The sequence below is a fragment of the Sus scrofa genome, chromosome 8, assembly GCF_054392235.1.
Source record: "Sus scrofa isolate SSC_HxYL_T2T_F1_AM1 chromosome 8, Sscrofa_HxYL_maternal_Yorkshire_Landrace_v2.0, whole genome shotgun sequence".
Taxonomy (NCBI): Eukaryota; Metazoa; Chordata; class Mammalia; order Artiodactyla; family Suidae; genus Sus; species Sus scrofa.
Genome location: NC_139390.1, coordinates 133,147,413 through 133,170,432, shown reverse-complemented (window position 1 = coordinate 133,170,432; position 23,020 = coordinate 133,147,413). Strand labels below are relative to the sequence as shown.

General features: G+C 33.8%; 1 protein-coding gene and 1 long non-coding RNA gene across 8 annotated transcripts in view; both read left to right on the top strand.

Moving 5' to 3' along the window:
* Window positions 1-23,020, top strand: part of GRID2 (glutamate ionotropic receptor delta type subunit 2) — a 1,344,144-nt gene that overhangs the window by 423,450 nt on the left and 897,674 nt on the right. The gene's annotated exons all lie outside the window — the stretch shown is intronic.
* LOC146401062 (uncharacterized) lies at window positions 16,238-22,967 on the top strand. The gene is made up of 3 exons (XR_014813374.1): window positions 16,238-16,367; window positions 22,634-22,762; window positions 22,851-22,967. It is a non-coding gene; the product is annotated as an uncharacterized LOC146401062 (long non-coding RNA).

The window sequence follows — 23,020 nt, the reverse complement described above, 5'->3', positions numbered from 1 at the left end:
AGCCTAAATTTAATAACCTAATGTAATAACAGTTTTGGCCCTATTGCTACTAGCACAGCAGTTAGCACTTAAGATTAAAAACTGATAAGGATAATAATTTACATTACTCAAGTTTATTTGGTCATTTGTTCTTGTTTGAACTCTATTACTAATATTAATGTTAGCTAATATTTCTTCTGATTTTATTATGTGCCAAAGCTAGTCTAAGCTTTAAGTATATTAACTCATTTGCTCTCCAACTAAATCTATGAGGTATGTGCACTATTATCATCTTCATTTTACACATGCTACAACAGAAACAGAGAGGTTAAGAAATCTGTTTGGGAGTTCAGCTGTGGCACAGTGAGCTAATGATCTGTCTTGTCTTTGTGGAGGCACCCTGTTTTATCCTGGTGCAGTGGGGCAGTGGGTTAAGGATCCTGAGTTACTATGGCATAGGGCACATCTCTGCTTGGATTTGATCCCTGGCCCAGGAACTTCCATATGTCATGGATGCTGCCTAAAAAGAAAAAAGAAAAGAAAAGAAATTTATTTTTGTTTACACAGCTTATAAGTATTGAAGTACTGGAGTAAAATCTTTTTAAACTAGTTCATTACACCTCTTTTACTAGATTGCAATGTGACTTTGACAAATCTTTTTTTTTTTTCTCTTGACCTTAACTAATTTGTTTATACAAAAATAAATTAGGTAGGTAAATAAGGAATGGAGTATATTGGCATTTCTAATTTTTTTTTTTTTCTGAGAGCAAAGTTTCACTTTGAGATGTTAATAGGAGTTTTAGAAAAAAATAAACTCTGGTCAAATACATTTGGTAAATACAGACATTTTTCTCTTGGAGATTCTCACTATCCATTGACATTGGATCTGAGAATTTCTGTAGCGAAAATATTTCTTTCATTTCCTATAGGTTTCACAAATTTATCTGACCAACATTTTTTTAAGGAGTGCCATACTCTTGTACATATATTAGAATGGCCAAAATCCAGAACAAACTTAACGACTTACATCCTCAGTCGTTGACGGAAGTATAAAATGATACAGCCACTTTGAAAGAAAGTTTGTACTTTCTTAAAAATCTAAGCACATCTTACCATACAGTTCAGTAATAAGCTCCTTGGTAATTACCAAAATGAGTTGAAAACGAATGTCCATACAAAACCTGCACCTGGATGTTTAGAGCAGCTTATTCATATTTGCCAAGACTTGGAAGCAACCAAGATGTCCTTCAGTCAGTGAATGGATAAATGATCTGTGGGCATATTCAGGCAATGAATGTTTTCAGCACTAAAACGAAAAGGGTTTTCAAATCATGAAAAGACATAGAGGCACCTTAAATGCATACTACTAGGTAAAAGAAGCCAATCTGAAAAGGCCACATACTACATGATTCCAAGTATATGAAAATTCTGGGAAGGACAACTTTGGAGGGTAAAAATATCATTGGCTGCCATGCACTGTGGGGAGGATGATGAATGGGGATGCCGATCATGGAGGGAGGGGGCTTTGTGTATAGACAGGGGATATTTGGAAAGTCTTTGTATCATCTGCTCAATTTTGTTGTGAACCTAAAACTGCTCTAAAACTAAAGTCTATTTAAAAAATCGATATATACCACATTTGCTTAATCCATTCATCTGTCTATGGACATGTAGGTTGTTTCCTTGTGTTGGGTATTGTGAATAGTGCTGCAGTGAACATACAGGTGCATGTATCTTTTTCAATGAAAGTTTTGTCCAGATATATATGCAAAAAATAAAAATCATAAAAAAATTGATAAACTTTATTTTCCCCACAGTGGGAGTGGAGATGTGGATGAGGGTAATTGGGAGAAATACCTATTGATAAAATGTATTTCAAAAACACGTTTCGGGAAATTCTAAATTTAAATCCTCTAAAGTTCTTTTAATCTGTAAAAATCCAGTTATATGATATTTTAAGGAAGATAATGTCCTTTTATTGGCAACCTCTAGAGTTTATACTTAATGTAATTTTTTGAACTCTTTATTCAAGTTTTCAAATTCTCTATTGTTTTCTTTTCAATTCTACAAATCATATTTTAGATTATCTTTCTAGCTCTCCTTACCTCGCTCTTTTTCACACTCTTACAGAAATCAAAACAAAGAATATTTTTATTGTCTTAAGGAATTCCAGTTACTCTCAATGAAACTGAAGGATGATTTAAGATTCATCTTTATATAAAAATCTTTTTTTACTGCTTTGTTTTCTTATTTTTTTTTCATTGAAGTAGAGTTAATTTACAATATTGTTTTAACTTCTACTGTATAGCAAAATGATTCAGTTATATATATACACATTCTTTTTCATATTCTTTTCCATTACAACTTATCAGAGGATATTAAATATAGTTTCCAGTGCTACACAGTAGGATTTTGCTCTTAATCTATTCTATATATAATAATTTGCATGTGCTCATCCCAGACTCCCAGTTAATCCCTTCCCTCCCCCCCACCCCTTGGCAACTACAAGTTTGTTCTCTGTGTCTGTGAATCTGTTCATTTCGTAGGTAGGATCATTTTGTCATATTTCAGATTCCACATATAAGTGGTATCACATGGCATTTATCTTTCTGACTTACTGTGATATAATCCAAGTCCATCCATGATGCTGCAAATGGCATTATTTTATTTTTTATAAAATATTACTTAAATTAACCAGAAACCATCATCTTACCTGAAGAATTTTTTCTAATATATGAATATTTGGAGATTGCTGGTTATGTTGTTCTTATCTATAGTAAAGAATTATAGGAATTCCTGTTGTGGTGCAGCGGAAAAGAATCCGACTAGGAATGATGAGGTCGTGGGTTCAATCCCTGGCCTCGCTCAGTGGGTCCGGCATTACTGTGAACTGTGGTGTAGGTCACAGACATGACTTGGATCCAGCGTTGCTGTGGCTGTGGCTTAGGCCAGCAGCTATAGCTCCGATTAGACTCTTAGCCTGGGAACCTCCACATGCCACAGGTGCACCTCTAAAAAGCAAAAAAAAAAAAAAAAAAAAAAACAACAACAATAACAACAAAAAGAATTACATTAAATGAAGCAATAATAAAATTATTTTCACCTATTGCTCCAAACCTAACTTAAGTGCTCTTCCTCCAAGCTCAACAGTACCTTCTTCTGACATCTCTTCTGGTATGTATCTTGTTTGATAATTGCCGTTTATTTATTTCCACTAGTAGGGTGTGTATTTTCCTTTATACCAAGTAATGTTTCCTGTTTTTAATTTATATTTAGCACTAAGCGTAATGACTAAGACATAAGATGTGTAAGAGCCTCTCATGTATACCAAATATAATTTAAGATATAGTAATGATTACTATTTGGACAGCATTTTATAATATACAGAATAATTTAGAATATTTTGTTTTATAATTCAAAAATTCTGCATTTTGCAGAATAACTACTAGGCATATAAAATATAAAATGTTTAATATAATTGGTACTACTATATGTTATATATCAAAATTGTTTACAGTGAATCCTAAGAGTTCTTGCCACAAAGGAAACATTTTTCTTTTATTTTGTATCCATATGAGATGGGAGATGTTCACTAAACCTGTCATAATTATTTCATGATGTAAGTCAGATCATTATACCATATACTATACCTTAAACTTCATCAGTACTGTCAATTATATCTCAATAAAACTGGAGGGAAAACATGTTAAACAGAAAAAAAAATGGATAGAATATGGAATTTCAAAGCAAATGTCAATTATTTATTTATTATATATAGAACCAGTGATGTTATTACTCTTGTAGTTACAAGATCTCATTTTTCCTGCTTATATACCCAATGAAGTTTGGGTATATATCAAGTTACATGATCATCTCTCAGTATCTGTAATTGCCTTAAACTTTTAAGATCAGTTTTACTTTCATTTCATTTCATCCTTAGGAAGCCAAATTGATTATTACCAATTTGGCCTTCAGTGGGAGTTTCTTATTTATTTTCTGCATTATCTGTATACTGTGCATACAGAGGACGTGTTTCACTGCTTATTTTCAAAGGAATCTTAAGGGAAAGAACTGTTTAGAAAATGTATATTGTTTAAAGTTGCTAACCATTTATACTTATAGTATATTTTTTTCAGTAATGAATATCTTAAATGTGGTATGCAAAGATTCCAAATGGTATCAAATAAGTATCAGTATCTGCACAAGTAAAGGAGAAAAGTTAAATAAGCAGAAGAAATAAGCAGTTGTAACTAGAATATTTATAAAAAAAAAAAGAAAACACTAGCAACACTGATGGTCATGAGCCATGGGACAATTAATTTCTCTTCCTCTGTCTTTATATATAAAATCCTAAAAGTATAATTGAAAAGAGACATTAACGAATGCCAAACTCTGAGTATACAAACCAAAGTCATAACACAGGAAAAATAATTTGCCTGCATGGGGATCTTATCATTACAAATTCAAGTTCTCTCTTAAAGACAGTTCTTCTGCCTTAAACTTTTATCTAAATATTTACAAATTGTGTGTTTGTTATGTGTTAATATTATTGTGTGAACAGCAGCTTAAAATGAACTATCTTAAATATTGTGGTTGGCAGAGTCCTGGTCCCCAGTATGTCCATATCTTAATCCCTGAAACCTGGGAATGTTACCGACATGCAGAAGAACTTTGCAGGTGTAACTAAACTAAGGATCTTGCCCAGATTATCTGGGAGGGCAGAATATAATCACAAGGGAAAGACAGAGACAAAAGTCTCAGGGCAGGAGAGAAATTTGAAGATGCTGCACTGCTGACTTTGAAGATGGGGGAAAGACCAAGAGCCAGGAACTGTAGTGATCTAGGTACTGGAAAAAGCAAGGAAACAGTTCTTGTAGAGCTCCTGGAAGGAATGTAGCTATGCTGAAACATTGGTTTTAATCCCCTAAGACCCATTTTTGATTTCTGGCCTCTAGGACCATAAAATAATGTGTTTATGTTGTTTTATGCCTCTAATTTGGTGGTAATTTTTTTACAACATCAATAGAAAACTATTCAAATACCAAATATTTTATCTGCACCAATGAGCTATAAAGTGAAACCAGAATTTCTTCTTTTGTCATCAGGTCATCATAGACAATTATACTACTACAAATATTTTAACAGAGTAATTTTAAAGTATAAATAAACATCTTTAGGGGATAGCAAATTTAAAAGAAGAAATTATTTAATTGTGGAAGGCAACTTCATTTTGAAAGAAACCTTAAAGTCAAAGATTGGCAAAATTAGTCTTTTCCCATTGCTCTAGTTTTGCGAAACGTAAGTTTATAATCAGGGTTAGAGTCCTATAGAAGTAACTTACAGGATGAATGTATGAGAAATAATTGAAATTCTGGTTTCAGTCTTATTTGAATTACACAGACTGTACTTTTAAGATCACAGAACATGAAATCTTAGCGGCTCTAATCCAGCAAAATGCACATGTTCTAATAGAGGTAAAATTTTGCAAATGATTGTGAGATTATTTTCAGTGTTTTACCTCCACATTGGCCTATACCTAGAAACTAATATTCTTGATTGGATAGAATAAAATATATTGAGACAATAATTCATTCAAGAATAGAGGATGAAAAAAATTAGTGACTCAGAAGGTATCTTAGTTGAAGGCATTTTGGTCAAACACACTTATAAATCAAATAGAATGCCAGAGTTAATTTTGCTTAACTTCAGCGATATTTTGGAAATGTATTCCACGCAGTGTAGTTGCTTGAATGACACCATCATTTCAGCAAAAAAATTGTTAAAGTATGTTAAAGTATTGTTAAGAGATATTGTTAAAGTGTGTCCTCAAAAATATGGAATTGTATTAATATTTTTTCATTCATGCTGTTTAGTATACATGTTTTGAGAGATAGCATTCCAAAGAGCTTGGATTTAAGAAGTCTTGTTTTCCATGACTAAAACTCTGAGCCAATATGCAAATTAAATTAACTTTTAATTGGACCATAAAAGTGTAAAAATAATCACCAATAAATTAGAACTACATAAATAATTCTAAGGTAATCTATTCTCAACTAACAATTTACTGTAAAGGAATATGGAATAGTATTTGTTAAAATCTTCTCTAATCTGACATCATTTAGTACATATTCATATACTGCATGCAGTAATTTATGAGATGTATTATTACATATGCATTTAACTTTGGGAGGCTGCTTTTCAAAAGAACTTGATTAGCCTTCATAATTATTTCAAAGAAACCTAGATTCTTAGATTTGAAGGAGACTCCCAGCATTTTCTTTGGTTATATTTCTGATAAATGCCGTTAGGCCCAGTTTGAGCCGTTTAATGAATAATCTCCTTTATCTCACTGTCCAGAAATAAGATAAAACAAGACATTAGTTTGAACTTTTATTTCAAAAGAGAGCTCAAAGGCAAGAAGTGTATTTAGGTCAATGGGAACTAGTACAGGTAATAGAACATCTTTTTAATTTAGTTAATCTCTGTAATATTTGTATTCTGCAATATATTAATTATATGCAAATACTAGAAATGTGTACCATTAATGAAATAGAGATGCTCATAGATATTAATAAAGATGCTCATCACAGAACTTTTATTAAAAAAATTTAGAAAACATAAAAAAATCAATAGGAAATGATTAAATAAATTAGGGCTTGTCTATACCTGGTAGTGCTATGTGTACATATTTAATTTTTCAGAGAATATGTAATAAAATAGCAAATTTATGGTACAATATATTCAAGGGAGTTCGTAATGTGACTCAGTAGTTAAGGAACCCGAATAGTATCCATGAGGATGTAGGTTTGATCCCTGGTCTTGCTCAGTGGGTTAAGAATCTGGTATTGCTATCAGCTGTGGTGTAGGTAACAGACATGGCTTGGATCCCGCGTTGCTGTGGCTGTAGTGTAGGCCAACAGCTCAAGCTCTGATTCAACCCCTAGACTGGGTACCTCCATATGCCTTGAATACGGCCCTAAAAAAAAGATTCAAAAATGTTACAGTAACTATTACTGCTTCATGGTGATAACATTTAAAAATAATATAGAGTCAAAATGACACATATTCTTGTTAGTCCACACAGGCTTCGACACTATTTGACGCAATAGTAGATGTAATGAAAGTGTCATGAAGGAAATTAAACTAATAATGGAAATAGGGGTGCTTGTTTGGGTGATGCTTAAATGGTAATAGATTTGTAGGTAGTTTTACATTTTCTTATTCATATTTAATTTTTTTGGATTCTATACAGTAAGCATGCATCAATTTTTAGCTTTCCTTAGGAAGATATTAACTGAAAAGAAGCAAATCTCTTTTTCTAGTAATGTACTAAAACAAAACTTCCCTGGCCTCACCCAGTGGGTTAATGATCTGGCGTTGCCTGAGCTGTGGTGTAGGTTGCAGACGCAGATCAGATCCTGCATTGCTGTGGCTCTGGTGCAAGCTGGCAGCTGTTCGATCCCTAGCCTGGGAACTTCTATATGCCATGGAAGTGGCCCTAAAAAACAAAATTAAGTAATTAATTAATTAAATAATAAAAACTGATGGCTCTTCCACAGAATGCTATTTACTGTTAGTGAATTTTCATTCCAGTCTATCCAACAAAATAACCTTCAGCTAAGCCCAAGAGTCGTAAAACAAAGTACTCTGAAATGTGTCTCTGTGTGTGTGTGAGCTGCTTATGTTTACATTACCTTTTTATTTATGCTTGAAATCGAGTATGAAAAGAAACATTTGTAGATAGCTTTATACGCTCCGCCTCACAACCTAGCTATTTGTTCTGTCCACTCTATTATATAAAAAGTCACATTAGTTTGCATTTGTAGGTATTTTCTACCCAGTCTCATTTAATTTTTGTTTCACTCTTTCTTGCATCTACAAATGTGTTGGGAAATTTATGTAACACTTATATCATCAGATGCAGTGAAGAATAAAACGAATAATGCCTATAAATTCCCCATCTGACACGTAGTAGATATTCAACAAATGGTGATCCTGTTCTTTTTTTCCCTTATAAATATACACACACAGTATTTCATCTGATGGAAACAGAATTCTATTGACAGTTTTTCAATATTAAACGTAGTTATAATCAGTTCTAATGCAACTTCATGTTTCCCATAATTTTGAATGATTGCTTACATATCAAGTTTAATATTTGCTTTAACAATAGAAATTTGAGTTCCTCTTATGTCTCTGAAAGAGCTTATACTTTGAAAATGTATTAATTCATGTTATTGTCTTCTAACTTGAAGGAATTAGAGCTTTTGAGGTAGTCTCCAAATAAAAAGGAAGCTAGTCTTTAAATTTGAGTCCTACTTTTAAAATAGAGTTATGTGTGTTTATTTTCCTGAATCATAGCACACTAAGAATTTTTAAAATGACCTACAAATGAGTTTTTATCATTTTTCACATTGACAGTATTATTGGCACCTCATAGATTTTAAAAGTCATGAGACAATTATAGATACACAAGACTATCCATAAATCAGATTCACATTCTGGTGAGATCTTACCAGAGTAAGAAAAATAGACAGTTGGAAGTACAGTAGTAACAGTTTATATTTCTGACTGAAACTTCATATTCAAATGATTTCATATCAGAAACTTCTCGGGGGCAAGAATCAAGTCTTTTCAGTCCATTTGATAGAATATCTATAATAAATTAAGGTGTAGGTATACTTAATACTTAATCAAAAGGACCTATATTTTTGTAGTGTTTAAATGCCCCTTAATATCTTGACACAACTTCTAAAAGTGTTTTCTTTAAATCAGAAATGTAGATTTAGTATATGCATATATCATTTAAATAGTAAAGAAAATAAACATTTTTATCTTTCCCCCATATTTATTCATGTCTTCCGACTCTAGTAGACATGAGTTGGAAAAGAATATTTCTGTGATTCTGTACATTCCATACCCAAATTTCCAGATTTTAATAATTTTCTATTATTATAAATAAAATAAAATCACTCTCATTATTGTTCTATTTTATATTTTCTATATTGTGCATGCATTTAAGCATCATGTAATGGAAGATTTTATTCAGTACAAAAACATTGATATAAACTGAAATTTGTATGGGCTCATTAACTCCCAAATTTACTTATATGATGCCAAATATCAAGATATTTATAAAAAGCAAATTGGCTCTGTTTCTGTGATTTCTAAAGATCCAGGATTACATTGATATTGTTAAACAGTGATTCAAGAAATTTGACCTATATTATTTTTTCCATGACATGATAACAACGAAAAGAATTAACTTTTAGAATATCATTATAGTTTGAGTAAGACATAAATTGTTGACAGTAAGAAACAATCACATTTAAAAAGAAGGTATAAGTAAACTCCAGTTGTTTGCTGCCTAGAATACGCTGTATATTAAAAATGACATATGTCACCAAATCTCCTTAGAACATCTGTATAATCTTCATGTGAACTCTAAGAAAACTTATTTTTAATAATGGCTTATTATGTAGGCTTCTTTCAAATGAATACATCTTTATCATATGGCTATCAGCATTTTTTTAGAAATAAAAGTAGTTATTAATGAATATCATGAGTGGAAACATGATAGTTGAGACATTTAAAAATGTCAGCTTGGTTTCCCATTGTGATATAGATTACGTAAACATCCTTACATAGTGAAAATGATCTACCAAAGCGGGTAAATCAAAAATAGTGCAACAGACTTAATAAAAAATTCTTTCCATTGGAGGACTGGCAGGTTTGGAAGTATAAACTCTCTTCCCTGAGAAAATAAAAAGGTCTTTGTTTTCAAAAATTAGAATAAACACAAGAATACAAGCATAAACATAGAATTGTAACATCACGTGTATTTTAATTACAGCACTGCTTCTATGATTTTATATGTAATATTTTTATAGCAATCATCAATTGAGCACACACTTCTATTTTAATGTGACAGTAGTGCTTTTTGTTTTCTTAGCCAAGTGGAAATATATATAGTGATAAGATCACTAGCAGCAGATGAATGAAAATTTGATTTATGCTGTGCAGGTACATAACTCTTTATAAATAATCTTGCAACCTGATACAGAAAGTGTCTATAATCCTGGCATGCTTGACATTCCCATTCAGTCCAACAACTTGTTGACATATACTTAATTTGCTACTTCTTGAAGGTGTTGCTTGGAGTTCCCTTCTGCTTGGCAGGTGCCTGACAGTTACGCCTCACTCAGAGGCTAACAAAATGAAAAAAAAAAAAAAAACGAATGCATTATCTAAATCCCTGTGGAATATCCATTTTATGTCATTTTTCTAACTTTGATAATGTTTAAGACTAAATGCAGTTCCCTTTAGATAATGACTAAGGTGCACTTTTTTTTTGGCTTTTTTAGATATGTGTGTATACCTTCAGCTTTCAATTGGAGTCTTTCTTGAAGTGGTAAACACTGTGCCCTGTGGTTCTCAAATGACAACTGATTATTAAAATATGAACTTGTGAAATAAATTAAATAAAAATATATCTCCTGTTTCCCCACCATTTATATATTTTAGCAAGATGCAAAAATTTTAATGTTCAAGTACACGTAGTACTCTTAGTGTCTGGCATCTTTGACAAATGCTTTCAGATGTTGTTCTTGTTTTGAATACATATTTATATCTGTGCAGGCTTTTCAGATTTCTCCTCATAGTTATTCATTATGATGGATATATATACCTGCTTTTAAAGATGGGAGCATATGATTTTGTTTATGCAAGCAAGCAAAAGTGTATTATATGTCAGGGCTTCTCAGATAAAATAACTGACATCAAGCTGGATTTCCAAAGCAAACAGATATTCTTTGGTGAAAATCTGTTTAATTCACCAGTATCTATGTGATATGTACAAAGTCCCTGGCATCACATTGAGAGATTCTTTGTAACTGATCCCACCATATATTCCTAGCCTAATTAATCTCTTAAATTACCCTGCCAATCCTCTGTTCCTACTCTTTGATTCTCTAACTATAGGAGAGTCCCTCTGCTAAAGCCATCCCCAGAAATTCATCACCACTCTTTTGTATTGGAAAAAAAATTCCCTCTATCTCAGATATCTAAGAATATGAAACATTTTATTGATACTTCCCCTTTTTGGTGCAGTTCTTGTCATTTCTCCTATGCCTTAGTACACATTTTCTGTTAATATCTTGTGTCATGGCTGCTTGACATTTTTTTTTTTTTGCTTTATTTTTTTTGGGGGGGGGGTGCACACCCACGGCTTATGGAGGTTCCCAGGCTAGGGGTCCAATCAGAGCTGCAGCTGCTGGCCTATGCCACAGCTGCAGCAATGCCAGATCCAAGCCGTGTCTGAGATGTACACTACAGCTCACAGCAAGGCTGGATCCTTAACCCATTGAGTGAGGCCAGGGACCCAAGCCACAACCTAGTGGTTCTAGTTGGATTTGTTTCTGCTGTGCCATGATGGGAACTCCCTGCTTGACTTTTAGATGATACTTTTGATGTATATAATAGTCAAAGGTCCACCAGGAGGCAGGAACCACACCGTAACTTAAACATTGATAGTTTAATACGTAGAATAAATCAAATATTTGAGTAACAAAGGATTGACTAGTAGTAGTTAAAGAGGACTCTCTAGAATATAGGAGTAGTAGCTGTCAAAAGCAGCGACTGCCTCTAGAGCTGAGATGTTGAACCCGAGGAAGAACCTACACACCCCTTACAGAGCTGACATCCAGCCTGAGAGGACACAGCCATGGCTCACTAGATGGTGCACGAGTCACCGAGGTGCCACGACAGGTAAATTTGCTGGAAATCTTTCTTTTCAGTACTGAAGAAGCCATCCGTAGGGAGGATCCTAAGTTGTACCACTTAGCACAGCCAAGGAGGCACCAGTTCTCCACAGCTATGGCATTTGAGGGAGTAATGAAAAAAGCTAGCCGCAAGGAGATGCTGCACGTTGGTATTCATGGCAAAACAACCCCAAGAGTCTGCTGTTCTCAGGGAACTATGTCACTGGTATTTAGCACTAGATTACAAAGCCACTCTCACAGTTTTGGAGGAAGCCATCTACAAGGAGGTGTCAGGCTTTCTGGATAGCTGAGGGCACAGCATCAACAGGAGCATGGACAGACAGACCTCAAATGGACACGTGGATGGTACAGAATCATCGAGATCATAGCACAGCCACACAGGCACAAATAATTCATTTTCAAGCTACCAGAAAACCTACCAGAGGGAGCTTGCTGGGTGCTGCAGGTCACCATGTGCTGTTGGAGTCAGGCTTGGGAGAAACTGCGGGCAGAAGCCTGGTGAGAGGAGCACACTGGGACCAAGAAGGGAAACTCTTCTTCCTCCAGTTTCCCTCTAGTACCATATACTGATGAAAACTTAAAAACATGCAGGTTGGCAAAGGAAAAACATAAAGCCTGTCTCCATTAGTGCAGAGCAGGCAGTGGAGTGTGGATTCAGATTTGACAAGCACTGTATTTGAAATTGACACAATGTACTTGTTTCATGACACTTGGAACAAATGAGAATTTCTTAGAAGACACAAATCACTTCTTATCCTTCCTTTTATGCCCAGAAATGTTTTGAATACAAATGGTATCAGAATTTAACAAAAAGCTTCAAAGGGAAAAGGAAGCAGTGTTTTTGGATATGAAGCTTGAATATGCTAAAATTACAGATAATTTATATGAGTATCTTCTAAAGAAAGATGGATAGGAGTTCCCTGGTGGCCTGGTGGTTAAGGCCTCAGGGTTGCCACTGCTGTGACTTGGGTTATAAACACGGCTCAGGTTTGTTATCTGGCCTGGGAACTTATATATGCCGCAGGTACAACCAAAAAAAAAAAGAAAAGGAAAAAAATTTGATGAAAATTTGATATTAAAAGGGCTTAGGCACTTGACTCAGGAATGTAGATTTAAATTTTACTATTATTCACCTTCTATCTGGAAAAACAACTTACCTTAAAAGCTTAGATACTTTTAAAAAGAAGAGATTCTAATAATACTACCTGATGCAAAGTTTCTTTGGATTTAGTGCAATAGTGCATTAAACATACTCAGTAACAGTCACAAAGCTCTGCTTGTGTTTAAAATGAGGACAAATAACTTTGAAATGAATAAATACATTTAATTTTCAGGATAGGTAGGGATATAATATACCTATACTTTCAATTCATTTCTCCCTTTTGAGGTCCATAAGTTTGTATATGACCTAGCCGTTTGTCATGTACTTTAGAACCGCATTTATTGTCTTTCCTCTGAAATATTCTTCCATTTTTAAACCATTTTTGATCATGTTTCTGACTTTGACCAAATTATGCAGTTCAGGGACTTGGAAGTCATAGTGGATCTCACATCTAGCCACATTCAGCATCTAATTGGTCACTAAATCATATTTATTCTATCTACTTAAACTCAATACATTCTCTTCTTCTTAATCACTCTTCGAGCTTTATTTCTAAATAATAGCAATAACATCTTTTTGACTATTAATTGAATTTATTGTCTAGTTTATACCTTTCAAAATAATAATCTGATCAAATTACTCCTCTCCTGAAAACTTTTAATGCCATTCCCCCAGTGACACCAATACCCTATTACCTAGAGGATAAAACCCATACTCTTTAGGATGATGTACAAGGAGTTCTAGCCCCAACCTGTCTAGCCATATTTCTCTTTATTCCTCATAAATATATAATGCTAAGTCTCTAATAAATCACTAACTATTCCTTTAAATTGCCATGATTTTTCATGCATTCATATTTTGCAAAATGCATTTATTCTATCTAGCATAATGCATAATACTGTTTGATTTGTATCAAAAAATTTTGTAACTTGTAGATGGCTTACCACATGTGTGATAATCTGCTAAATTCTTCACATGTATTATCTAAATGCTATAGCAGATCTATGAGGAAATAGATACAGTGAAGTAACATATAATGTCCCAGTTACGATATTATGAACAGTAAAGCCGGGGCAGGAATATGATTGACACTAAAATCTATGCAATCAAAAAAAGTTACGAAACTACTTTAATCATATTTATTGGTGTGAAATCTTTTCTGACCTGTCTGCACATAAGATATTGATAATCATCCTGACTTTTATGTCATAACTAAGTCCAAACCTGTCTCTGTTATCTCAAGTATCACACAGAAATTTATTTGTGGTTTTTATGTCTGTCATTCCCATGAGACCGGTATGGGATAAGGTTATTGCCCAAAGTATAGTTAGTTCTCTATATATTATATTTGAATTCATAAGTGAATTAATGATACAAATTCTACCTTCTATTTTGTGTTCTAGTTAGCTAATGCAAGAGATACTGGAAGTGTCATTAATTTTATCTGTTACCTTTGCATTCAGAAAGCATTTTGGAAGGAAAGAAACATCTGTAGTACATGTTAGAAGATGATGATGAGATTTTGACAGGTGGAGGCAGAGCAGAAACGACATTCCAAACTTAAGGTCTAACATAATAAGAGCCATTTAGTCTAGTCTAAATGAATAGCGAATCATCAGATTTGATGTATTGCTTACATATGATCTTGCTCTGACTTATTAGCTGTTTATTTATCTTTCAGGATGTAGGCGAGTAGCAAGTATATACAGAAGTCAGGGGAACATTTCTCACATTAACCTGATGAGAGGCTAGCCCGTTGGATTCCCTCTCCCCACCCAGAATCAAAGAGCCTCCTCGGAACTGGCCTTTCACTCTTTCCGTCTCTCTTGGCTGAGTGAGGCTCGTGTGAAGTTTATATAAGATGTGTGAACGCAGTGAATTTGTTTTTCCTCTAGAAGCTCTCGTTTTACAGTACATTTGCAGTTTGAAGCATGTTCTTTACATAAATGTCTTTGAAGCTACAACACGTATATTTCATGTCTGTGATTTTATATGCTTTATAATACCCTTCATAGTAATTCTACAAGGTACATTTTCCTTTTTTAATGAAGAAATTTATGCTGCAAAAGTCTCATGTTCACTATTTGTAGCTAATCATTGTGATAGGTTGGTAATTCAAAACCATTTATTTCTGTCTTACACCAAAGCCTTTGTTTTTTCAACCAGGCAACTCCATCTTTCAGTATGAGCACAGGTTCTGAGGGTAAGAAACCATATTGCATATTCTGACAATGAACTACAAAACAGACAATTTTGGTCAAATCTGAGATTCTCAGTGTTGTTTGTGCATTAGAATCACCTGGGGAGGTTTTAAAATTTATGCTCAGATTGAACCATAATCTTCCATCACAGACAAATCAAATCATGGTCTCTGGGATCAGAGACATATAATCAAAAGGTTAAATTCCTGGGTGATTCTCATATTCATCCAATACTGAGAACACTACACTGAAGTGAAGAACATGTGTACAGAGAAGAGTATTTAAAAACATGACTATTAGGAGTTCCCGTCGTGAAGCAGTGGTTAGTGAATCCGACTAGGAACTATGAGGTTGTGGGTTCGATCCCTGGCCTTGCTCAGTGGGTTAAGGATCCGGCGTTGCTGTGAGCTGTGGTATAGGTCGCAGACATGGCTCCGATCCTATGTTACTGTGGCTCTGACGTAGGCCAGTGGCTACAGCTCCGATTAGACCCCTACCCTGGGAACCTCCATATGCTGGCGGAGCAGCCCTAGAAAAGGCAAAAAGACAAATAAACAAACAAATAAATAAATAAAAACATGACTATTAGAATCAGGTCTACAGTAAAGAATCCTAGCTGCCTTACTTAATAATAACTCTGTCACCATAGGCTAATTACTCAAGTCTACATTTATTCGCCCATAAGATAGGAATAAACTAAAATATATAAACTGCTTAACATATGGAATAGGTTTAATTGATGGCAATTCCTACTATTTATAAATAAATAGCAAATAAATTTGAAAAATGATACTAAGATTATGTTGGGAAATATCTAAGTACTGAAGCGGATTATCATGAGTGTAGATGACAGAAACAAATTGGATTAGAGATATATTTTTACTCAGATGCTTATGATTTTTAAAATTTTCCTATTTACATATTCTTTGCAGTAAGTAATCTTAGGTATTAATTACACACAGTTTTAATTGGCATAAGCTTATAAATTCTCATTATCTCATAATGATGAAAAAAGATAAAAGAGTGTCTGGTCTTGATAATGTACGAATAATGAGAAATATTGTGTACCTTGTTTTACTAAGCATCAGTTATTTTTCTGATGAATGGAATTTTAGATGTCTTAACTAGCTGTTGCCTAATGCCATTTACCACCTCTTTTTTGTTTTGTTTTTTAGACATTACTAGTCTTACATAATCTAGAAGCAAAAAACAACAGTGAAAGTTTACCTGTTTTACATATTAAGACACTTTCCCATTCAGTTATCATTTGATTCTCAGAAGCCCCAAGAAAGGAATGAAGAACCGGTATGTGGTTTAATAGTTTGTAGGGAGGTGGCTAAACAACACTTTCCTTCTTACTCCTAATCTAATGCTTCTTTTATAACATACACACTTATTTAGAACATGTTGAAAGTCCAGAAGATAAGAATTAATATTTTGGCCCAGGTATGTGGGCAACCCTATGAACTTGGAGTGAATAGCTCAGAGACCTTTGAGGGATCACTACTTCTTTACAGGTCTAAGCTGAAAGTCAGAGAAACAGTTACGATAATAGAAACTGAACAATTCTCAAAGCATCAAACAGTGCTGACTCAGCCGAAGACCAGATAGTACAAGACATTGATGCCAGCAAACAGAAATAGAGTAAGGAAATACACTATGCAATGTCTGGTCTTCCTACATAAGACATAAGTAGTCCTGGCTGCAAAGAAAGTTATAGAAAGAAAACCTTTGGCTTAAGGGAGTGTCAGAATCCTTGCAAATATTCTGGAACCAGTGGGTGGTGTGATGTCAGCCCTGCTTTCCTTTCAGTAGGTAAATGTCCTCAGTTATGTATAGAATGCATCCTTTGCACTGTAGTTGATGTTTTGGGAAATGGTGGTGTATATTCAAATATTTCAACACTCCCTTCAATTTGGATTCAAATTTTACTGAAAGTGATATTCATTAAAAGTTTCGCACTGTAATTAGTAATTTTATTATAAACTGTACAAAACGTCTCTCGTTAATCTAATATCGGTTTAGGCATTTAAAAATTTCAAATTAACAGGATAACTTAGATGCAATACTAAATTAAGTTCTCTTATGTATACATTAAGGATAAAACAGCTAGTTACAGTCAGCTATTATTTGTGGAAGTATGCGTAAAGTATTCTGAGTTTGACTTAACACATGATAAAGAAATTGACAGGTAAGTTTAAATGCACATGTATGTATGGCCAATTTGAAAGTATATGCTTTAAACATAGGTATTTTTGAATTGTTGTATTAAAGTGTCTTATCTAAAGAAATTTAAACCAATTTTTTAAAAATTTATTTTCTTAATTTCTAAAGCAATTAGATATTCCTTGTAAAGAATTCCAGTACAGAACCATATAGAACAAAATGTGACAGTAAGAACTACGCTAAATTTAGACAAAAAGTACCTCCGGCAATGAGAGAATGAGATTTAGAGGAGGGAATAAACAGGTCAACAACTTTATTTGTAATGCCCAATTTCCTTAACAAAAGGGAAAGGTAAAATGATAAAACGTTTCCATTGACAATTAAGGATTTTATGTACATAAAAGTTTTAGTATTTTTCAATTTCTCAAAAAGCTTTAAAGATTTCAATTAGACGTTATTACTATGTGATTGAGCTTGATTTAACTTATTTAACACCCTATAGATATCTGAACTGAACTTTAAAATATTTTTTTAATTCTAGAAACATCATTAATTTGATACCAAAAAAACCAAGAGCTACTGTGATTACCTTTCAAAATGTATTGGGTTTCCTCCCTACACACAAAACCCCCAAACATCCTAAAAGCTATTTTGAGTAATTCTTCCTCAAACATAACAAAACAAAAAGGCCATGCTTTCCTTTTCCATTTTCATAGGAAGGTCCTCAAGTGGATAGTGGTTCATGACATGAACAACTACTTAAATATTTTCTCCTCATCCCTTATATTTCATTGCTAGGGAAGTTGAAAGTGATTTAAGCTAGAAACAGAGAAAAATCTAAACTTAGAATGACACTTTCCTGATTTATTGCCGCTTAGATCCAACATAAACTATATGTAAATTAAGAAAGTGTCATTAACATTGTATATAAATAAAACAAAATGGAAAGCTCACAATGTAATAATACCAATAGAAAAAAAACTTATAAAATTAAGAAATTTGGGAGTTCCCGTCATGGCTCAGTAGTTGACAAATCTGACTAGGAACCATGAGGTTGCAGGTGATCTGGCCTTGCTCAGTGGGTTAAGGATCCAGCGTTGCCGTGAGCTGTGGTGTAGGTCACAGACATGGCTCGGGTCCCCTGTTGTTGTTGCTCTGGCGTAGGCTGGTGGCTACAGCTCTGATTGGACCCCTACCCTGGGGAACCTGCATATGCCTCGGGAGCAGCCCAAGAAAAGGCAAAAAGACAAAAAAAAAAAAAAAAGAAAAGAAAAGAAATTTCGTTGCTGTCTCCTAGTTGCATGTGTTTATCTTTTTATTTATTCTTCCATAAATAAATGTTATTAATGATTTCAATTATCAGATAATAGTTAATAATGACTTGATGCCGTATGTCTCTCATCCAAGCAATATTAGGTAGTTATTTGAACTAAGACTGAATTTCTTAAAATTTTGGGTTCTAGGTAAGGCCATTCCCATGGGTATTCTCATGTGTTTGTGTAAGTTAGTGTTACATGGCCAGTTTTAGATTTTGAAAGTATGAGATTAAACAAGTTAAATTGGTTCTGTGTTGCAGGACTTTTCAGGGACTTTAATAACTTGATGTGCAATGTTAATCTTTATCTTTTTAATTTTTTTTTGCAATGTAAATTTTTAAAGGGTATAAACTTCAAGCAACAGTTTACAGGATTGTATTTTTATGAATTCTTTTTTTCTATATAATCTCTCTAGAGTATCATTTCTTAGAAAATGTTTTGAGATGCACTGAACTTACTAAAGGATAGCAGAAATGATTCCAAAGAAAGACAGCCAGTTAGGAATTTGTTTCTGAGTGTTCAAGAGATCAGATATATGTCCCCAGGTATATTCAAGGCCAGTGTACAATCAAGAGGGCATATTTCAAAGAAAGGGAAGATATTTTGTCTCATTATCAGTATAAACCTTGCTAATATAAACCACAGTGTATTAAGAGTTATAAATTTCATGTTTATTTTCTCTAAATCTGCCAACAATGTGATAATTCTGTCATTTTATAGATGATGATCCTGAGGATTAAAACATTTAAGCAACTACTTAAAGGCCATACAGATAGTAAGTGGCAAAGCTGTGACTCCAACTCACACGTGGGTAGGAAACAGATTTTTCCTACCATACTTTTTACCTAAGTCATTTACCAAAAGTGATCAAGACATCAGAACCTTATGAAATACAGTTCTGTTACACTGAAGAATAAATTTACTGAATTTACTGAAAAACACAATGAATTAAAAATATGACTAAATATAACCTAGACTAAGAAAGATGAAGAGGCCTTGATTTCTATGAGAATTCTGAAGTCAATGAAACATTAATGATAGGTAAGTTGTAGGATTTGAAATATATTCTCACAGGATATGTTGAAAACTAAGAGAAGAACCTTGATAATTATAAAGCAGGAAGATGTTAATGCATAACAAGTTACAAAAATATAGTCACGGAATGGAACAGTTTCACTAATGCAGAGTCTGTAAAAGGAAATACTGAGAAAGGTAAGGATTAGATGGAAAAATATCTTAGAGCAGGTTGAATAAATTTCCCTTTACCCTTTATGAATCATGTAATTTTGAACTCTAAGATAAAGCATGTTAGCAGAAACAAATATGAGGAGAAGAAAAGAAGTTCTCTATCGCTAATTGGCACACAATGATTAAAATTAGGAACTATGAATATTTCATAGATTTTCTAATGATACTTGAAACAACAATGTATGACTGAAGAATATAAATTTTTTGAGAGCACAAATGTTTACTCTTTTATGCCAATCCCTAGCAGTGACTAGATCATAGCACAGGCTTGACTGATGGTTCTAAGAAGCAAAATTGGCTATCCACAATCACACATAAAAAGATTGGAACATAGATTGAGAAGACAGGTCTGTCTGACCTTTTTCCACCAAATCCATAGCTTATAGTTACGAGAAGCAATCACCCAACCATTTGGTAGAATGGTTCATAGTACAATAAACATCTTGCATCTTGCTAGAATTATGATTGATTTCAGTATGGCTATCATATGAATAAGATACATTTACTCTTTAGTAAAGGATATGAGCCTGATAAACTCTGATATTCCTTCTAAGCATTTTATTTATTTACCTTCCAGCATATATCAATAGCAAATCCTTGGCCTACAGATATATTACAGAAAAGGTATGTGACTGTGTTTCTAGGATCAGGCATTGTCCACCTCACTGCTTGACAGGCTATACTTTCTGATGACTCCAGGGACAGAACAGTGATTCTTGCTCACATTGACAATAAAAGTGAAAGTGCACACTAGTGATAGTAAGAACAGGGGCTGCGTTGATGATGGTGGATAATAACTAGTATTACGTGTAATATTGACAAGAAGAACTTGTAGGTGTTGTTAATTGATGGAAAATGAGATAAAGAGAAACATCTTTGAAAGGTCTGAGCTAGATAACAGGGATAGGCTGTGTGAACAGGAATTTTAGGAGTATAAAGTACAGACTAAGGAAGACATAGAATGGAGACAGTTTTTCCTTCTTGGCATCAAATAATCTTCCTTTTTAAATAGAATTCATACACTACTACTAACTCCTCAAATTTGGTGAAATTTATTAAAACATATTCTCTTGTGCGGAATACATGATTATCTTTATTATGCAAGTATGCTTAAGCCATTTTTGTGAAATAACTGTGATTTTCTTTTCTAGATTTTGCATGTTTGTTTCTAGTACTTCTTTGGCCAGGCATTATCTAGTACCTGAGACTCTTTTCTGCTAGAAGTTTCTCATCTTGGTTGCTGCCTCATGGCAAGAAGTTTATATCTGGAAAGAATAATCCTGTTATTAACATAAATTTCTGAAAAGGAACCTTTCGCTTTTTAAATTCACTGACCCTCATTTTAGCTTTGTGTCTGATGCCCTTTAGGGGATGCAAAACAATGTAGGTGCCCAATGAGGGGGAAAAAATGAATGGATTGATGTATGAATGGATGGAATAAACATTTTAATTTTTTCTTTTCTTTTTTTTTTGCCTTTTCTTGGCCTCTCCTGCGGCATGTGGAGGTTCCCAGGCTAGGGGTCTAATTGGAGTCATAGCCGCCGGCCTACACCAGAGCCACAGCAATGTGGGATCCGAGCCACGTCTGCGACCCACACCACAGCTCATGGCAACACCAGATCCTTAACCCACTGAGCAAGGCCAGGGATCGAACCCGCAACCTCATGGTTCCTAGTCAGATTCGTTAACCACTGCGCCATGACGGGAATTCCTAAACGTTTTAATTTTTAATTAAAATAAATTTTATTCTCATTTCAGAACACTTTAACATAGTGTTTTGTATATTGCTGACAATTTCTACTCCATGTAAAACTTTTAGAAATATTCCATCAAGTCATGTATTCAGTATGGACCTATATCTAAGTAGCCATATTTGACAGCAAACTTTGAGTGATAACAATGTTTAGAAATATTTCATTTATCAGATTAACAAATATTTAGAAGTTCCTCTCAAATGTTCAGATTTCTGAACTTCATGAGAACTTACTTAAACTGAATCTTCAACTAAGTGCCCTAGGAAACTTCATCCCCTCATCCCCTTCATCCCCTTGGTAATGTCTGTCAAGAACCAAAACCTAAATGAAACCCCGCACTTACTATATTTGAACTGCTAAAATCAAAATAGGGCTCTTCAGATTTTTCCACATCCTCTTTAATTCTGCGATACCTATGTTTGGGATTGGAAGGAAAGATAACCTACGCAAGTTCAATCAGCTGCTCAGAAGTTCCTCTGACAGCATTGTAAGACTATGCTGTGTATATAGAACTGTTGCCTACATAAAGTGAGAAATTCTTCTAGAATCCAGCTCCAGGAAGTTTTGTTTCCTCTGAGACATAGGTGTGCTCACTGATAGCCAGATTTTATGAATTTTGCATTAATTTTATTCAGAATGCGTAAAATGATTTTACTACAGAACTCTGTGGACTATATTTGCAGATAGCTAGCTAGTAGATAGATAAAATTATCCTCAGTAGAATTAGCTAACTAAATTAGTAGCTTCACTTGAGTTGGAAGAGGACATCTAAACAAAATGTTAGCTTATTTAAGAAAACACACTTGACTTAAGTATCCTAATGGGGCATTTGTACAGAATATGCTAATTATGTGTCTCTTATCTGTTCATTAAAGTAGAGATGTCAGAACTGTTACTTATCATTTGTTTAATAACTAGTTTGTGTTTCTTATGGCCCTGAAGGGAAAGAAATCACATTTGTTTACATTTGTTTATCCTACATTTCAGACTTTTAACTAATTAAGGATGATAACCTTCTCACCCCAGTTAACTCCTAATTAATGAAGTTTTATATATTTTTTTCTCTCCTGTTTGTTTTTGGTAATAGGTAAACAACATCAACAAACATTATTTTCCAAGAATTGATAGCCTATTTCTGTGCTCTACTTCAGTACATGTTGAAATAAGGAAGAGTACTAAAAGGGAAAACAAAATTAAGCCTGAATGAGCACCTACAGTAAGCTTGGGATTCTGATAACACTTCCATATTTTCTTTTTTTTAATTTTTAAAATTTTTTTAATGATTGTTATTTTTTGTGTTATAGTTGGATTGCAGCGTTCTGTCAATTTTCTACTGTAGAGCAAATCATATTTTCTAATGTAATGAACATGATAGCATCTAATTCCTTCTAAGAACAGAAAACTGAGTCTAAGAAAGGTAAGCTGCTTTTCCAAGATCATTGAATAAGTAGGAAAACAGGGATTTACATTTGTT